General features: G+C 39.3%; 1 protein-coding gene across 1 annotated transcript in view; it reads left to right on the forward strand.

The window, feature by feature from the left end:
- The window catches only part of lrrc4ca (leucine rich repeat containing 4C, genome duplicate a), a 46,300-nt gene that overhangs the window by 23,414 nt on the left and 3,661 nt on the right, over positions 1 to 19,225 (forward strand). Inside the window, exon 2 of the mRNA XM_061036578.1 lies at positions 5,235 to 5,308. The gene's annotated coding sequence lies outside the window, so the exon portion shown is untranslated. The remainder of the gene's footprint in view (positions 1 to 5,234; positions 5,309 to 19,225) is intronic.

The raw sequence follows: 19,225 nt of genomic DNA on the forward strand, positions 1-19,225 counted from the left end.
TGTGCTGACACAACAGACTATTTAATATTGTATGGAGTGGAATGCTCTTAGTGCCTAAATACTTCATGATCCAGATTTTTAGAATTGGATTTTACAGCATAATTAGAAACAAGCATAAATCATACAACCACCTAATGTTCCTGGATCAACTGTTACACCATTTGAAGCCCAATATTGTATTTCCTGAAGTTAGAGACAAGCGAGTGAAGTCTGAAGAGAGAACCACAGGGTGGAAATTAAAGAATATCTCTCTAATTGACCATGCTCCTTTGAAGCTAGTCACTTCAGTTGCCGCTCTCATCTCAAGGAGACAGACATACCCATGTCACCATGATGTCCATCACACCAGGAAATGAAATGAATGATAATCTCCCCACCCAAAAGAAAAATATATATTCTACAGCCATCCTATCTCCTCTTCTTTTTGTCTCCCACTCCAAGGTTTCCTTCCGTTGCCTTATCGCATACTGTAATCTTTCCCCCTCATCTTACCTCCCTCTGTTTCTCCTTTTCTCTTCTTTGGACTAATTATGTTTGTCACTTCTTCCTTCCACAGTTGTTCTTCCATAAAATCCTAAACAGACTCAATTTTAGTTCACTTTCTGTTTTATTAACCTAAGTTATATTTTTCATAAAATCCCATTACATATGCTTTTTGGTCGGCATGGTAGGCTTTTTTCTTACCACCAAATGGTAGCATGACATCCATTCTCATGAATTTTTCTTCAAAAGCTTTTGCCAGCCTTTCATAAAAGAGTCAGATATTTCAAGGTAGAGATTTGATATTGGTAATTTACTTCTCTTCCCCTCTCTTGGGGTAAGCATGCACTCTGTGTCTTTCATCTTCCATGCTTCTCCTCACACCACCTTTTGCCTGACTTTCCCTCTGCCTTTTGAGTCTCATATTGTGTCCGTATTCGCCTCCCTCTGAACAGATCCTCCTTTGAGTCATCCTGAAAGTCTACTCATCCATGTAGGGATCTTCATGTGGATCTTTTATCCATAATGACAGGGTTATGATGAAAACAGACCACATTGCTAAGTCAAAAAGTCTTGCATTTTTGATGGGGCCAAACCAATTACCTCAGCCATCATGAGTGACTGACAGATGGTGTGCAAAATTGGGAAACCTAAGACACTATTTCACCATGATCATCCAGAATCCATTTCAATGGCAGATGAATGGGGGGGGGACATTTTCTTGTCAAGAATAATTAATCAAAGATAAGAGACTGGCCTGAGTGAATCAAAGAGCCAATCGAAAAGTATCATGCAGAGAAATGCTTCATATCAGTCATTTTACCTACTTCTTCCTTTCCAGTGCTTTTTTCCAATATTTTTCTTTAGAGTTGAAATTTGCAGCCTTTCTTCCTTTGTACAGATCCTTCAGTATCTCATATCCCCCATCCCCCACCCCACTTGAACTCTCTTTGGACTCTAAATGCTTACTCAGTCAGGCACTTAATCAGACATATTAATTCCATATCTCCCCTGATTGCACTAATTCCACTCTGCAGTGAGTTTCTCTACGGCTTCCCTTTGGTGCAGCACAAATTTAAACAGTCGTGCTGACTGAGGCTGTAAAAGCCTCGCTTCAAAACAAACAAGCTCAAGTGCTGACAACAAACGCGCTGCAGTGATTATAAGTTGAGCACAACCCGGCATGTGTTAGACTGTTTTGACTCACTCTTTGCTGTTTCAAGCCATCCCAATGGCTTTTTATATTCAATTAAACTTAATAAACATTTTTCTCATTTTGTGATAAAAAGTACATAACGCCAGTGTACTCAAATAAATAAACCTCATCTCACACCATTTTTTCAAATTACCCAGTCTGGCAAAACTGCTTCACAATCATTTTGACTGAATGACACATGGCTTCATGTGTCTCAAAATCCATAAAGTCTGGTTGTCAGTCAAAGTGAGTATTGAGAGTAAATGCATTATACAATGCAGACACAAACTGCCATGGACAAACACACACACAGACACACACAGACACACACAGACACACAGACACACAGACACACACACACACACACACACACACACACACACACACACACACACACACACACACACACACACTAGCACACAGAGATCAACAGAATATGACTGAAAAGCCCTGTAAGCTCTCATATTGTCTACACACAAATGGTGTACATAGCTCAGACGTGTATTAATTAAAATCATATGAAAGTAACGATTTAGCCGCATTCTAATTTAATAAGTCACAGTTCATGTAATTGAGAGAATTACAAAATCGCATTCTTTGTTCCAGATAATTGTATCCCATCTTAATGCCTCTCTGAAATTCTGTTAATTTGTTTTATCTAGTCGCCATCGTCTTCCTTTGACTTTTAATAGAAAATGTGGCTCTGAATCTCTGTGCATTCACGTCATGAAGAAGCAAACATTTGAGATTTCATGTTTGTTTTTTTCTTTTGCATATGATCTCTTTAACTATACAAGCAAAATCTGTTGGACTAGAGAAACATGGTGTACTCTTAACAAATACTTAACAAATGTTTATTTCAATATAAATAGTATTTAACATTTGACCAACTTGTATACATCTATCCTTGTTCCCTTTTTCCCTCTCTGCCTCCAGCCTAGTGTGGACCCTCTCCCAGACCCAGATGGATTTACCATTAGCTAATGACAAATGGCAGGCCCAGCTGAGCTGATCTCAGCACTTACTGCTCCTTTGGGAGCCTATACTCACCACACCGCAAAACCACACTGACCACCCCCCACCCAAGATCTTAATTGAACGCTGTGGCCATGCAGCCAATTGATTCGGCCTGATGTGCATTTCTGGTCATTTCCAGTAGGTGATGGAGTGTGACCTGTGGGTCAAAATAAGCTGTGATCTGGAGCATAAGGCACTAACATTTGTCTTGATTTGTTGAACCACTAGTCTTTAAGGGAGAGACTTTATCGTTGTGAGTTCAACGGGGATAAAAATTTAAAAAAGAGGAGAACAAATGGCTCAGTAGATCTTTGATTTTCTGGAACTTGTACAGATAGAACAGGGAATTTATTGAACTGATGCTTGAGATGTGAAAAGATAAAAAAAAGTGTGGTGTTGCCCGTGCTGAACACTGGAAATGTACTTTTTTATTTAGCAAATATAGTTGCTACAATGTGCCTTTATTTTGCAATCTGGCGCCTTAATTTCTATCATTTTTAACACCAATGTTTGTCTTATTTTCTTGATGAGAATCAAGTAGTTCACTACGATCTGCTGCATATCATCAGTTGTTGGTGCTTGTCACATCCCTTGGTGCTACAGTCTTACAATGTAGTTAAATGACAAAACACAGCATATGCACTGTACATAGAACCACACATTGTCTCATCTCTTCCCTTATTGTATAAAGACTTGAATATAATTCAAGCAGCAGCTGTGTCTAACAGACCAGACTGCCTGCATGTTTGAGTGAGGCTTCACTTCTTTCTTTTTAATCAGAAAGAACATACATCTTTTCGACACATTGTTCAACACTGGCTCCAGACATGCTTTGAAAAATGGAATAATGCAGTGTTTTGTCAAAGTAGGAGGAAAGCCAGAGGGTGTTTTGTGCCTGTGTGTGTGTGAGAGGTGCAATATTGATGCTGTTGATAATAACAACAATGATAATGATTACAGCAGCAAAGCCCATATCCATCATCACTATCTGTGGGCATAATTTGTTATTCTTTGTGAAGTTTCAGCCAGAGAGCAACGGGCAGTTTTTTTTTTCAATTTGCTGTGCAGCACTTCATTTTGTTGGACAATCTGCAGAGGTTTTGTCAATTAAATTAACTAGGCCATCTTGTAAACATGTTTCCTGTGCAGCTTTTGAATTATTTTGATCACTGTCAGTGTACCATCATATTCCCATATATATTTCTGTAGTAGAAGAGCTGATGTATACAGAGGAGTTGTGCGGACTGAAGAATGTGTTTTCTATGTTGTTCTCACTGCAAAGAAACTCTTTAAAAAGACATAAAGAGTGGGCCACACAAAAGTAGGCTACTGCATCATTTAGAGTCACGATGTCTCCAGTGACTCGGCATGGTAAATGTATAAATGGACTTGAGTTCAGCTTTTCTAGTCTTCTGACTACTCAAAGCGCTTTTTACACCGCAGGTCACACCTACCCATTCACAAACATTCACATACTGATGGCAGAGGCTGCTTTGTAAAGTGCCCATCAGTACACATTCCCACACACACACACACCGCTGATGCAGCAGCGGGGGCAACTTGGGGTTAATCGTCTTGCCCAAGGACACATCAACATGTGGCTGCAAGACCTGGGGATCGAACGCCTGACCTCCTGGTTGAGTGATGACAGACACTACCACTGAGCCACAGCAGCCCCAATGCTGTGACATCATTGCACATAAAATACTTTATACTGAACCATTTTCCCCCAAAAAAATGTTTTTCATACTCTAACAGGCTTATTCAAAGCAACTGTTTCTAATTTTAAAGAATTCTATTTAGTACCATTTTATTGAATTTGTTGTCATCAGAGGAAGGTATTTCTGCATGATTGTGACTGATAGATGCTTTTCAGGTGGCTGTACTAAGCAATACTCACTGGGAAAATTTGCATGAATGAGAAGACAAAACCCTTATCTGAACCAAAGGATGGGGTCAAAAGCACACTTATTTGCACTCTTAGTTACCGCTCTGTACTAATGGAGAGCAGGCGAGATGGGAAGCTTTATCTCTGTTTGCTTTTGTCCTCTATAATTTATTCAGCAGGGTCTGTCCTCTCTGTCATGTGTACATGTATTTGTGGAATACAGGATACATTTGTGTGTTTAAGTGGGTGTGCTTGTAAGGCTTCATGGTTTCCTCTGTCTCCTCGTCCCCGGGGAACGAGCTCTTTGGACTTTACAGTACGGCAGAGTACTGTAAAGCTCCTCCGGTTAGATTAAGGGTTAACCACTGCACTAAAAGATCAGCAGAAGCAGAGACTGCTGAGGAAGCAGTTAAAAGGAAAACTAACAAGATGACTCAATGATTATTTAGAAACAGTAAAGAGAATTTGGAATTAGATGAACTCTTTCCTAGGGGTTTAAAAAATTGCTTTTTTTGGTAGCTGAGTAGATGCATCATCATCTTTCCAAAACGCTGCATTATTCATGAGCTGCACTCAGAGTGGCCACGAACTGTATCAGTGCAAACCTGTTATCTGCTGATAAGTATTCTCACAGTTTGCCTCTTGTGTTTTCAGGGACAGTGTTACGGTGGATTGGAAGTTAACATGAGGATGACAGGAACCTTTTGGAAGTGTGATTGAATTGGCAGGTAAGAAGTGAATAAGATAGAACTCAAAACTTAACCCAGATCACCTCTGAAAAAAAATCTAAAGACTTTTTATTTGACATGAGGTAGAAAAAGCATATTCTATCTCAGTCTTCTGACCAAATCATAATCAACCATTTGAGAAAGAAACGTTGTCCAGAGAGTACAGAGAGTACCTTGCTTTTTTCACTCTGAAAATGGCCCCCTTCAGCCAAAATAAATCATCCTTATTATCTCAGAACACTACTGCTGCTACACTTCTTAAAGTGTGGGAACACAGCATAGTCCAAAGGTGTCTAATTTTGGTGGATTGGAAACTATAAATCACTAGTGTGCTTCTCTGTCTGCAGCCCCGTGTGGGCTGGGATAAGCCTCCAGTGCCCTGTGATCATGAAAGGGATTTTTGCAGGAAAAGTAAATTAATGGCTAAAGGAAACAACTGTGTGCTTTTATTTATTTCTTCCGATTTATGTAAGCTATTCAAGGACTGCATGATTTAACCACCTTCCAAGTAATGTTATGTCTCTTTTGAATTACCTCCTGAAGATACATCTTTGAATGTAAGAAGGGACAGTCGACTCCAACGTGACTTTTGAAATGTCATGGTATAACGCTAATGAATAGTTTGACCATACTAAAGTTAAAGAAGACCCTTGCGCCCTCTGGAATACCTCAAAGGTCTGTTTAAAATATCTATTTTATGTTCAGTCCATAAGAAGGAATTATTTTGTGATCCGTTGAGAGGACTTTGCAGCTTGTCTAGATTAATGATCTCTTTGGAAAATAGGGACGATATAAGGGAAAGCATCTACACCATATGGCGCTCTGGGTCCTGTAGCATAACTTTCATTGGATGTTTTTTGATCATGTTAAATACAATGACTCCAAAGAGATGGTTACCTACTTGGTTAACCTATGACTATGTTGTTCTGGGTTTAACTTGGGCATCCTTTGACTCTTTCCATGTAAAACCTTTGCAGAAGAAATGGCCACAATACTGATAAGTGTGTCTTACATTTGTAAGAGATATACAGACATAATAAAATAGGCCCTTTCACAACTGTGTTGACTGATGGGGAGCCAGATTTATCATTCTTAACTATAATAAATAAACGATGATGACAGAAGTCATAATGTCAAATAGGCTGCAGTGTAATGTAATGTATGCAGCCCGTAAACATGCAGTTCTAGTTCTGCTGGATGCAATGCATATCCAGGAAAAGGAACATATTTCACAAAAATGCACAATTCAAAAAAAAAAAAAAAAGGATTGGTCACTTTTATTTCTGCTTTTGAAATATAAAATATCAATTAATACGTTCTCTGCAACTTAAGGATAAAGTGCTGTGAAAGTTGTGTGATTGATAGACAAGGACAGAGAAAGATTTCATGGGTCTTATAGGCTTTACCGAATCACAGCACAGCAGTAAATGAGAGATGACATGCGGCTGCTTTCATGCACGAGTGACTCTGCAGAGAAAATGGAAAGAAAGTATAAGGTTATCGAAGTGGAAAAAAATAAGAGGAACTTAATGACTCTCAGCAGTGCTTCAATGCTGGTACCTCTGCTCACACTGTTGGAAGTCTATTTTCATAAGACGTTTCACCTTTGTGTCAGACACTTTTTTCAAGAGGGGTACTGGAGTGCACGGAGAAATACGCCTCTGGTGCGAACAGTCCTGCTGCAACTCATGCATGTAACTTCCACTACATGTCTGCTCCACTTTTGGTGTGAACTATATACTGTGGCAGTGTCAGGCTGCTTTTCCTTTCGGCTAGCATTCATCTCTGATGATGCTGTACGCCTGCATTGGACATATGCTGTTGTAATTTTTCTGTCTATTATCCCCCGTCACAGTGAATTATTCTGGAGTTGTTGTGAGTTTTGTGCACAGGCTATCTGGCGTCTGTATAACTCTTCAGTGTCCTCGTGTTGCTTTGGAAACTGATATATATATAAAAGTGGTGACTGTCAGATGTCCTCACAGATCTTAAAAGCATTGAACATAATTTGAAATGACTCACATGAATAGCTGCTTTTGTGTTTCACTTACAGTTCATAGCTGCTTTTCATGGTGTGTTTTCCTTGTTTTATCCAGCCTGTCTATCCAGCCCAGCTGAAAGAAAGATTGTGTTTGTTATGGAAATCATATTGATTTAAAAAAAAAAAAAATAGTCATTTCACATGCTTTTACTACCTCTAAAACTATTACAACATGTTGAAGAAAAACAAAGGGTGACAGACCTTAGATTGAATGAGAAACATTGTTAATATAGGGTTACTTTACCAGTAAACCTTTCAATATATGCTTTAAATACCCTCTGTGTTTTCAGAATGTGGAGCTACTCTATTACTTAAGATTATCCATGCATTATTTAATTTGCAATAATCAGACAGATTAAGACATATAAGACAAAAGTGATCTTGTAATTTCAAATCCTGGTTCTTTAGTGCAGCTAATAATGTTAATATTATGAGGTAATATTTGCATTGCTTTACTTTTCTTCATTTCCTGTGTGAATTTGCTTTTAAAATGTCATTTTTTTCTAATAAAAATATTGAAATTGACAAAAAGAAAATCTTCCCATCAAGCATCCATCTATAATCCATTATTTACAAACCACCAGAGGTCCCCCCACTCCCATTGTTTACCATTATAACTATAATTGTCACTGCTGCTATACATGCTGCTTTTCTGACTGTTGGACCATCTCTCAGCAGATCCTCTGTAGAGCTGACCTTCAGTGTAGCTGCTGTTACTCAGGTGTACTGACACATCAATCAGGAAGATATTATAAGTGGGTGTCCTTGAACATGTCAACAGTGAACGGATGTAAAGAGCAGTCAGGTGTTCAGGGAAGGAAAACGGAGGTGTTTTGTTTGTGCCGACCTCTAGTTCTGCTCTTTTAATTCATCGACTCCTTGCAGTGGAATTATTTAGCTCAGTGGTTTTGTGTAAAAAAAAAACAACCCACAAACAATATTGATTCTATTCATCAGTCATTAGGCTCCTGCTGGACTGCAACAGTCCATACAGATTCTAAAGGAGCAAGAATGAAACTCAAAACTCACTGACTGAATTCACACATTTAATCTGTACAGGCTCTTTGTTTTATTGTCTTTGCTGACACCGTATAGCCTCCAGTTTTCCCCCTAGTTTGTAGATATCATCAGTGTGCTCGTCATGCTTCTCTTATCTCGCATGTTCCAGCACCAGACACAATCACGGTGAGACCGTTTCTGCCTGGATGTCCGGGGTTCGCAGCCTCAGAGTGACCTCTGAACAACTCGGTCACACTCAAAGTGATGCATGCTAACCCTGACCTCAACCAGACACCGGAGTGACAGCTAGCTGTATTACGGACAGACCCCTCTATCTTAACATCCTTGAAGAGTAGTTAGCAGCCATTTTCTGCCCACAGCCTCTCTGAAATGTTCACAGGGTGAAGGATGATTTTATCAATACCTCTTGTCACCCACAAGCCCCCACCACCAACAACGGCTTGTTGTGAATCGAGGAGGTTATCACATAGGCGGCTTGTGAAAAACACACTTACCACAAGGATGCACAGTGTTGAAAATATGTGCAGTTAGTATGGATTTTCCAACAAATAAAAGAGCAATCAAAGCATTGGCAGGAAGAACTAACATCATATAGAAATCAAAGCCACCATGGTTGTTTCTAGTGAGCAGTTATCGGTTATATGCATGTGTGTATACTCTATATTTCTATATTTTCAGCCTGTATTTTAACGTGTGTGTGTGTGTGTGTGTGTGTGTGTGTGTGTGTGCGTGTGTGTGTTCCACCTAATGCACATGTGTATGCATCCTTGCATGTACTTTCAAGGCCAGAAGCCATAAACCAGCTTTTGGAAGGCCGTTTCTGTCCGAAGAGGCCAATTGAAATTACTGCGGCTCATTTATCAGGAAAACGCGGTTCTCCGGGGGTCATGTTCTCACTGAGAGGGAGGCCAATTGCTTTGTCTCTGTGCAGAACTGGCACGTATACCTGAATCCAAAATACCATGCCCTGCAGTTATCGTACTCCATCCTCATCTTGCCTTATCTGGTGACACACCAGCCTCTCTAGCAGATACTCGAAGGTTGAGTCACAAGTAAAGAATCATCACCAGCGCTGGACTCACTCGGAAACAGAGAAAGATGTGTCATTGTAAACAGTGAGGTTTTTTTTCTAATCTGTTTTATGGAGCACTGAGGGAACCTGTTGGGACAAAAAAGAGACATCTTACCAGTAACTTTGAGGTGACAGCCAGATGTGACCCACAACCTTAACTTTAAAAAACAAAAAAAATGTGCTCTTTTCAGAGTCAGAATCAGGATAAAGTTTAATCCAAGGTAGTTTAAAATAGTGTTGTAGTCAAGACCTCACTAACCGAGACCAAGACATACCCGAGACCAGAGTGCTCAGAGACTGAGACAAGATAAGACCGAGACATGTAGGGGTCGAGACTGAGTCAAAACCAAGACCATAAATATCAACGAAAAATCATCAACTTGTGTTTAGAGGGCGTGTCACTCAGACTGTAACACCGGGGATAAAAATCAAACTACAAATGAATTGAAGTGATTTGTTCTTTTAGCAAGCGCCGTTTTCCTTCTAATCTCAGTAATGATGACTGGTTTTGATTTAAAATACCGAGACCGAGTAAAAATGCTTTAGATTCCGAGACCTTTAAAAAGTGGTCTCGAGACCGGTCTTGAGGCAAAGACTGATTTCGAGTACTAGAAACACTAGGTTAAGACATATGAAGAAATGATGTTGGTTCATTGGAGCGTGACAGTAAAATCAGAAATTGAAGAGTAAGGAAAAAAGTGGCCTACATAAACTTCACATGGGATCATCTTCACCTAAATATATTCATACAAGACTCAAAAATATCCCCCTCCACTAGGTACTGAGAAACACAGTACAAAGAAAGACCAGAACATAAATAATTTATATTTCTGGGAGTGTATTTATAAAACGTTTCAAAAAGTTCAAAAATTACCTTTAATATTTATTTGCACATTTTAGATTTTATTGAGTTTAGTTTCAAGTTGCGGAGGGCCATTAACTGCAGCTTCACTGTCTCCAATGTAAAAAAGGTTTCCCTTTACAACAGTAACAGTTACATTTAGGAGACTACCTCCATCAGTCTCCAAAGGGTTTATGAGGATTTGTTTTCAAGCCTTAAAATTAGATAAGTTCATTTAAGGCTGTTAATAAACACAGTCTAATAAACAGTTAGCTTTACACTCTAGTTTGTTGAAATGAGCTGAGGGAGTACTGACTGAACTCTTTAATGAATGTTTCACACTCCTGTCTATATCTACATGTTAACAAGACACAAAATATTGGAAATGTTAAAGGAGCAATATGTACTGTAACTAGGACACCTAGGGTTTAAAATGGTTACTGCTGTCCAAATTCAAAACATTGGAGAGAGCTGTCTCTCCTCGCCCCCCCTTCTCCCTAGAGTCGATATGCACACAGGTTGCTATGTGGTGGACACTGAAGCTTCAGTGTTTAGCCAGCTCTGCATCAGTCTTTAAATCTTTCTGCGTTCTAACCTCTCTCCATTTTTCAAAAGCATCTCCAATGTTTATCCTAGTTTCACCACGTTTCTGGTCGTGGAGCTTATTAGCAAAATGCAGAAGCTTTTTAGATCAGGTAGAATCAGTTATAGCTGAACCAGTTAGCTTGCCTGCTTTCATCCAACACCAACACCTGTTGGCTTTGCCGTTTGCCAAGCAAACATAGGGGCAAAACTGCCATGTGGGGATGCTCCCTATCATCTCCGGTAAAACAAAAACAAACCATTCCACACAGGAATCCCAACTTAGAAGGAGGACATTATGGCTGCTGCACTGTTGACAGTCAGCACTTCAACATAGAATGTTTCATTAATGTCTGATGATATAAGTATATGTCATTTGAGTAGATATCTTACAAAGTATGACTTCTGCATTCCAGTCCTGTTGTAACATGCTAAATTAAAAAATATTTCTTCTATAAGCTTTTACATTAAGCTGCATGTTGAATCATGCACAGGCAGACCAGCTGAGACAGGCTGCTTACTCGTAGCTGACGTTATACAACAGCTCATTAGATGAGCTTGCGTTCCTCTTTCCTAATGGTTTTTTCCCCCTTTATTGTCTATTTTCCAATTAGAACTGAATGTTGATGTTAAGGAGCTGGCTAAGACCTTTTCTGCTCCTTCCATTGTCATGCAAAACTCAATCTCTGAAGTGAGAGACTCAAGCAAATAACAGGGAAATATTGCATCCCCCGGAGCACAGAACCTCACACGTACACTCATACACACACATATGGGATTAAAAGCTTTGATTGTTCCAGGTGTAACTGAAATGGACCAACAAAGGGAAATCATTCCTTACAGCAGTGAGCTTTAGTGATATTTTCTGAATATTCAGATTATTCAATGTAACATTTGTCCTTTAATATATATATCTCATGTCTTTGTCTTTATTGAATAAGGGGAATTTGTTTCTACCCTTTAACCCTCAAAATGCATTGTAATGTACTATTCATATATCCCCTTTTTCAGTTAGAAATACATCAGACATATAATAAACCACATTGCTTTCTTTTTACACATTCGGTCACTGAAAATGTCCGACCAGCGGATATATAAAAAAACGATAGACTTCTATTGTGTTGTAACTTCCTAACAAAATGTCTTGCAGCAAACGCTGCTTAAATCAGTGTTTGTTTGATGAATCAAATCAATTTCACCATCTTGTTATGGATGAGGCAGACAAGCTGTGAGTGGAAGCATGTCAGGCTGTGGGCAGGGGAGCAGCTGTCAGTTTGTCTCACTTGGCTAGTTAGCACCAATTCAAAGTACTCGGCTTGTCTGTTTCACTTGGCTGGCGAAAACAAAAGATACTGAAAAGAGCTACAGTATGACCATCTTCAGTTTTTTTTTTCTTTCTTTCTCTTTCAACATTTGTGAACACTTCATTTGATGCTGGCTTAAAAATGTGAAGTGCACTGATCTGTATCTTCGGCTTTGGGAATTAAGGGTACAGGGGCACAGCCTTCGTACTTCACCACATAGGATGGGATTCAAAACTGTCCCTTTGAATGCATTATTAAATAATGTACGTACACATGAATAAAACTGCACTCTGAGTTGCAGGTTAAATTATCTGGCTAATTACTATTGTGTTATACACAGTTTGCCAGAGTGCTTGTGTTGGTGCCTTGTTCATCAATTATTATCACTAGATAATAGAATATGTTAGAATAGAATAGATAGAATAGATCTTTATTGTCATTGCTATCAAAACAATAAAGACAGTAAGGCAGTTCTTGTTACTATAGCAGCACAGACAGAAACACAAGAATAATAATAATGTAAAGACAATATTAAAGGTTGCGCACATTTACCTGCCTGTGGAAAGAAAACTGTTTCTCAGGCTGTTAGTGTCTTTTTAAATTAGAGCCCGACCGATGTAGGATATTTGGGGCTGATACTGATATTGATATTAGGTAGAGAGAAAAAAATCAGATAGCGATATATTGGCCAATATCTTTCTTAGCTCTACCTTTGATCATAGAGAAAGATATAGATGTACACATTTATTGCATTGATCCTTCAAATGCTGTTATCACACACTTTTGGAAAAGACATACAACGAATGCAAGATTGTCCCTCAACTGGAAACTGACTGCTGATGTACGAGCATCACTGCTTGACACTCTGGAGGGTGATAATGCTTGTTGTATTCTATATAACACACTACGTGGTGAGAGCGAACTGTAAGTGTATTCAGTGAAACAAAATGCTATTTGACTAGTAAATACATCTAGTAATATCGGCACATATCTGCCATAAAATGAGTCGATACTGATAGTCACTTGATATGCTAATATCGTCCGGTCGATTTATCGGTCGGGCTCTTTTTAAAATGTTCTTGTATCTCCTCTCTGAGGAGAGGATGGTTCAGAGACATTGTCCAGGGTGGGTGGGTGCTTTTATAATACAGAAGGTTCTCCTTTAGAGCTGGCTCTCTGAGGGCTGGTAGTTTAGTCCCAATCACCCGCTCTGCCGCCCTCACCACCACCTGTAGGTTCCTCTTGTCCTCTGCCGTGCAGCTGCTGAACCACACAGTGCAGCTGTAGACAAGGAGGCTTTAGATGGTGGCCCAATAGAAGCTGATCAACAAGGGTTGTGGGAGGTGAGCCCGTCTCAGCTTCCTGAGGAAGTGGAGCCCGTCTCAGCTTCCTGAGGAAGTGGAGCGTCTGTTGGGCCTTCCCCACCTGGTTCATGTGGAGGGTCTGTGCAACTGGTCTGTAGGGGAAATTGACAAATTGTTACATAAGATACAAATGAATAAATGAAAGACCATCTGCAGAAAAAAAATATGTCATACTTTGAGAATTATATAGACAAAAATAATAACAGAAATGCAGATTGGGTTTAGTAGACATGAATATAATCAATTTTAACATTATAAATGAAGACAAATAGTCAGAACTATGGCTCTCTAAAAAGTGTTATCTTTGAAGGATCCAGGGCGATGCTATTAATTACTAACCCCCAATTCACACATACTCCGTGCGCGCCGCGGTCCGTCAGCACCGCGCACTACGTTGTACTTAGCTGCCACTCTAGTCAATCGTGCCACCAACGGCACTGCGCTCTGCTCCATTTCAAATACGCAGCGAGTCTATTTTCACCGGAGTGCGCTGCAGGCACGCGTCAAGCTGGACAGAATATGACAGTCCAGACAGGAAGTCAGACAAGGAAACGCACAGAGCATCCGGTCAATTTCAAAATAAAACACAATATACGGACTCGCGATCTTATTTTTCATCACTTTATCAACATTATGTCAAAACAGGCACCGAATTAACAACAATGCACCTTCAGAAAGACAAAGCAACATGTTGTTTGCATGTTTTTCTCTTTATTCCCGCGGGATCTTGTAGTTCTCCTGTGATGTGTCATGGGTGCGCTCCGCTGCGCTGACGTCCCAGAAACGGATCCAGTGTGAATGGGCGCAAGCCGTCCGACGGAGCAAAACCATGGCGCTGACGGAATATGTGTGAATTGGGGGTAAGACAGAAGCGAAGGTTTCCATCTTCTACATATTACACAACCTTTTTCAGCATATCTGACACTGGCTCAAGGAGAGGATGTCCTGTTCTCATCCGGGTTAAACTCTGAGGCTGAGACAAACAGTGGCAAAATGCTGCTGCTAAATATGACTGCATGTATTACATGATGCCTACGCTCAACCAGTCAATCAATGGTTTGTGCTGTAAGTTGTTGCTTGGAAGCTGGAGAGAGAAGGAAAGGAGGAGAAGGCTTGTGATGAATGTGGTGGGCATCTCTCCCACACTGGAATCCATGAAGAATTATCGTTAACGTTTGCAGGAGTTGTAAGATTCCTGGCAGCATTTAGAAGTGACCTGTTTTGATTTATCTCTCATTAATCTCTCTTTCTTTTTGTCTATAACTATGGCATCCATGCCGACCTTCCTATGTCACACACATGCTTTTCTCTAGCCTACATCTCTCATTATCCATCCTTCTGCCTTGCTTGGCCACGCAGTGTGAATGTCAAAGCTTCTGCCAGCCACTCTGCACCATAAAGTTCATATTCAACATGCACTCAATCATCGACTGAATGAGGAAAACCTGAGGCGAGTTCTGTCTGACTTCCTACACCTTTCAAATAAGGCCATGTATGTGTTTGTAAAAACTCAAGGCAGGAGATGTTTGTTGACCCAAAGAGAGCAGAAAAAAAACCACTGTGCTTTTTAGTCAGTCAGTCAGTGATGTCACCAGACCTATTTTAGGACGGTTAAGCCCTATTAGTTTTTTTCCAGTATTCTCATTAAATAATGAATTTGGCTTTTTCTGGCTGATTTATAAAACATATGATACATTTTAAAGAATGACTCACTAACTAACTTCTTATGAAACGTCACTGATAGTAAGACCAAGTAGGAAGAGCATGTGCTGATAAAAAGGTACTTTTTTTTTGTTCATCTTCTTTAATAAAATAATTGTATGACTACACATGCAATTTATAATGTCTAAGAAAGGTAATTTATTATAAAAGTGTAGCATAGTTGAAAGGCTGAGAGAAGCCACTACTGAAATCCTGTCACACTATAATCCATCGACCCCATATGCTCATCAAAGACGTGTTATCATTGTTCCCTAAATAAATGGTGAGCATAAAAAGGAGGTAGCACAAGCCAGTGGTTTCACTGTACAAAGCATATATTAAAATAATTTATGCACAATGTTGAGACAGTGATTTGAAAAGCAGCAGTGTGCTTAGCACGCAAAAAATGATTTTCTGGGGTGGTTGACTGACTTTGATATGTTGAAGCATTTTTTAACTGGAGTTAAATTGCACAAGAAGGCCTTACAATGTAGGATTTGAGTTGGACAATTGTTTAACCCATTTTTAGTAAACGTTCCTCTGAATTGCTTCAAGTTGCCTGCAGATGAGTGGGCTGGATTGTAATCAAACTTTTTTTTTTACAATTTTTGAGAAAGGACACTGTAATGTTTTCTAGTGATTTATTCCCTTCTAAAAATATTAACATTTAACTATAAATGAAAAAATCTACTTTTTAGCCGTTGTCAATGCAGTGAGTGTGCATGTACTCTCGATGAGAGAGTGAAATGAGCTATATTAGCAAGACAGCTGATGTATTTATTTAAAATTTAAACCAAAACAGGTGATCTACCTACCCTTACATTTATTTCATTCACAGACTGCTGCCTGTGCACCTACTGCATTGACTTTATAAATGGATCTTAATAAATTCCATAAAACTACTGGACTATAGCTCCATTTACATGTTCCTATTCAGCATTATACTATATATCACGTACATGTAGGGGTCGATGGTGGTGCAGCGGTTAGCACTGTTGCCTCACAGCGAGGGGGTTTCCTTGTTCGAATCTCCATCAGACAAGGTGTGTGGAGTTTGCACATTCTCCCTGTGCATACTTGAGTTCTCTCTACTCCGGCTTCCTCCCACAGTCCAAAGACATGCTCTTTGGTAAATTGGTGACTCGTAGGTGTGAATGTGAGTGTGGCTGGTTGTCTGTCTCAGTTCAGGTTGTACCCCGCCTCTCGCCCAATTACAGCTGGGATCGACTCCAGGCCACCTGCAACCCGAATGGGAAAAGCTTTTTACTATGCTGATGACACAACGTTTTATCTTCCTGTGCAAAACACAAGATAGTTAGTTTGATAAGGAAGTATTTGGTGAATGTGTGAAGTCCTTATACTACACTATGGTTAAGCACTTACAAACTCTGGCAACTTAATTAGGATATGAATAATAGCTTTAACTAAAAGACAGTTCCGATAAATATAAAGTGATGGATATGTATTATGGCTTCTTTAATGTAACATGTGTAAAGGGCTTCCCTGTTAGTCATCTGTAGAGGGAGTAGTATAGAGCCATATGCAGAGTTACTGTATTTAGTGTGAAAGTTCTCCTGCATCATAAACGAGGAATTCATTCAGAAATGTTGCAGATCTTGCTCTTCGTTTTTTTGTGTTAATCTGGGTCATTCTTTACTGTAGTACTCTCTACCAGACAAAGACAAGGCAGTCGATAATCTGTTACGACAAGAGTATTTTCCCTATCTCGCTTCATCTAATTCCTTCACTGAACACTTAAATCCAATTTCCCTCCTTTTGTTGTCAGCAGAAGGAGGCATTGTTTTACTTCGCAAATTGACTTTTCAGCTGCCATGATTTGGATTCTGTTCTGCTGAATCATTTTTTTGTCTTTTTAAGGTTCAATCTTTTGAAGCAAACAAGTACATCGTGGAAGAAGATTCAGGTTCCTTATCTAATAAATAGTTATTTAGAAATCCAGAGCAGTAGTTTTTTTGTATTTGTGATTATTATTAACAGAATTTCACCTTGAAAACACATTTATTTGTCTGAATAACACGTTTATTTATATCAGGATACTTTAAGAGCTGCCCTAAGAGGATCAGCCTGGTGTGTGATCCCTGACACTCTTGTCTAGTCCCCCGCATGAAGGCACATTTTTGCTCCATCCTCAGGTTTGGCTGCTTGGAATTTGAATTTTGTAATTGAAGAATAAATGGAGTCAGTAATCAAGCTATTAATCTAAGCTAACCCTAACCCTAACCCAAGGAGTAACAATAATAGATACATCCCGATAGAACTATAGTCTCCAAGTGCTCTTGTGATTACTCTTTCTAAAGATTAAAACCTTAGTTTTTATAGTTCTTTTCATAAATCATTTTCAGGTTTACTGTAGCTATTTGTAGCTCTACCACACTGACAGCAGTGTTTATCACTGTCATTTAACTGCAGCTTGAAACTCTAGCCCTTCCCTGCGTTAGGTTCACTTTTTTTTCTCTTCATGTTCTCATCGATTTTTCTGAATGTGCTCCAGATTCCTCCCACATTCAAAACATTTAGGTCGGGTAGATTAAAGACTCTATAAATGTTTCTCTATATCTGTGTTAGCTCTGTGACTCACTACCGACCTGAGTGCTTCCTAGGAAGGGGGGAAAAAAATCTGCTTTCTGTGACAGTGATGCAACATAATGTGTAGGGATGGATTCTGACAACAATATGATAAGCATAAGGCCGGTGAGCCTGTCATTGCATTGCTGAAATATGAATGTTCTGATGCTAATTTTAAAATGTTGCCCTCTTTAACTGTAGCTGAACATACAGTATATGTTCATTGTTCACATCTATAACTTGGTGTCTATAACAGGGCTGCTGTGTGTAATAGATGTTTATCTCCACATATATCTACTTTTATTAAGATTCATTTTTGGGCGTTTTGGGCCGTTATTGTAGAGACAGGTCAGTGGATATAGTCAAGAATCAGGTAACGAGAGAGTGAAGAAAGACATGCAGGTCAGATTGGAATCGGGCCGCCTTGCTTTGAGGACTATAGCCTCCATACATGGGTGCGCACACTAACCAATAGGCTATCGGCAACCCAATCTGCACATACAGTATATAGCTCTATATAGAGAAAGGAGACTCTTGATGATCATCTCAATAATTCAGACAAACTTAAGGGCTAAGTGTTTTTTGATTGATGAACACTTCAAAAATACAACTTCTCTTACAGTTTATGACTTTTGGAATTTCTAAGTTTGTACTCTCAATAGAACGGTTTTATTTCCCAGTTTACCTCACAGGTAGCTGGTTTGCTTTGTTGTCCCCTACTTCTGCTTATCATTCATAATGTATAGCTTGCACCTCCTTAAACCATGACTCACTGAACAACCATAAACACGGAACAACTTTAGGGAATACTGGAATGATAGAGTGGGACAGGAAGATAACATACACTAAAAAAAGTTACACATCTGTCATTTAGTCAAAACTGCCATAGTAATCATCTTTCTTGCAAATCTCAGTCAAAGAAGCATTGTTGTATTTCCTCAGCTTCCTCTGGCTGAATCTCAAAAAGCTGCTCCCCTTTTGCCTGGTTTATTTGACATCCCAGTCACATACGTATGTGCCTTTGAGGAACTGTGGATTGTAATCAGACATTTTCAGATATCTTGACTCAATTGAAGGTCTGGCGGATGGCAAGCTTCCTTATTATTTATGTCCCCTGCAGTCTAAAATATAAATCACACAACACGGCAGTCATGGCTGCTTTTCTTCCCTACCTTCTTCCTCACGCAATGAAACAGCACAGATTACTGTGGCTTCATCATGATTTTATTTAATGTGACAAAGATTGAGGAGGAAACATGCACCCAGAAACAAAAAAAGGAATAAGAATTACTGTATGGATGTAGAAAATGTATTATGTATATCTATTTGTGATATGTAAGTGCAACAGATTTGGTTACATTTTTAAAATCTTTTAATTTGCCTTTTTTTAGACCAAAAACTAACAT

The sequence above is a fragment of the Labrus mixtus genome, chromosome 4, assembly GCF_963584025.1.
Source record: "Labrus mixtus chromosome 4, fLabMix1.1, whole genome shotgun sequence".
NCBI classification, from domain to species: domain Eukaryota; kingdom Metazoa; phylum Chordata; class Actinopteri; order Labriformes; family Labridae; genus Labrus; species Labrus mixtus.